This window comes from Sinocyclocheilus grahami, unplaced genomic scaffold, assembly GCF_001515645.1.
Source record: "Sinocyclocheilus grahami isolate Dianchi unplaced genomic scaffold, SAMN03320097.WGS_v1.1 scaffold1570.1, whole genome shotgun sequence".
In the NCBI taxonomy this organism is placed as follows: domain Eukaryota; kingdom Metazoa; phylum Chordata; class Actinopteri; order Cypriniformes; family Cyprinidae; genus Sinocyclocheilus; species Sinocyclocheilus grahami.
In genome coordinates this window covers 144,683-145,796 of record NW_015506749.1, presented here as the reverse complement: position 1 = coordinate 145,796, position 1,114 = coordinate 144,683, and positions in this window count along the sequence as shown.

The following is a 1,114-nucleotide window of genomic DNA, read 5'->3' as shown; positions in this document are numbered from 1 at the left end:
TATATATATATATATATACAGTCGTGGTCAGAATTATTGGCACCCTTGGTAAATATGATCAAAGAAGGCTGTGAAAATAAATGTGCATTGTTAATCATTTTGATCTTTTATTTAAAAAATGTACATAAATCTAACCTTTCACTGGAGAATAAGAATTTAAAATGGGGGGAAATATCATTATGACATAAATGTTTTTCTGTAATACACATTGGACACAATTAACGGCACCCTTTTATTCAATGCTTTTTGAAACCTCCATTTGGCATAATAACAGCTCTGAGTTTTCTCCTATAGTGCCTGATGAGGTTAGAGAGCACCTGGCAAGAGATCAGAGACAATTCCTTCATCCAGAATCTCTCCAGACCCAATATGCTGGGGATTGTTTTTGGATGAGAGCATTTTCTTTTCTTGATATTTTTTTGTGGTGTAGGTGCTGTTTTTTTTTGTTTGTTTGTTTAAGGTTTTCTGACCCTGAGACTCAACTATTTTTTGCAATTCTCCAGCTGTAGTCCTTGGAGAGTCTTTAGCCACTCAAACTCTCCTCCTCACCGTGCATTAGGACGATATAGACACACGTCCTCTTCCAGGCAGATTTGTAACATTTTCTGTTGATTGGAAATTCTTATTTATTGCCCTGATGGTGGGAATGGGAATTTTCATTGCTCTAGCTCTTTTCTTAAAGTCACTTTCTAATTTGTGAAGCTCAATTATCTTTTGCTGCACATCAGAAATATATTCTTTGGTTTTTCTCATTGTGAAGGATGATTAAAGGGGTCATATGACATTGCTAAAAAGAACATTGTTGTGTATTTGGTGTAATGCAATGTGTTTATGCAGTTTATTGCCCCTTAACATACTGTGATGTCATCTCCCAGCAGGACGAGACTCAGTCCAGCTGCTCTGCTCGTGCACATCCTAGCATCGGTTTTCTTTTGGCTGTTCAGTCAATGTACTGTTAGGAGTAGCTGAATAACTCGGGATATTGGTTTATTTCGCATCAGAGGGAGTGTCAGGCACGTTTATAAACCGAATAACTTAAGTGATTTGTGGATTAGTGCATACTGGAGATGCGAACCATTTCAAACGATTCAGTTCGATTTGGTGAACTGGTTCG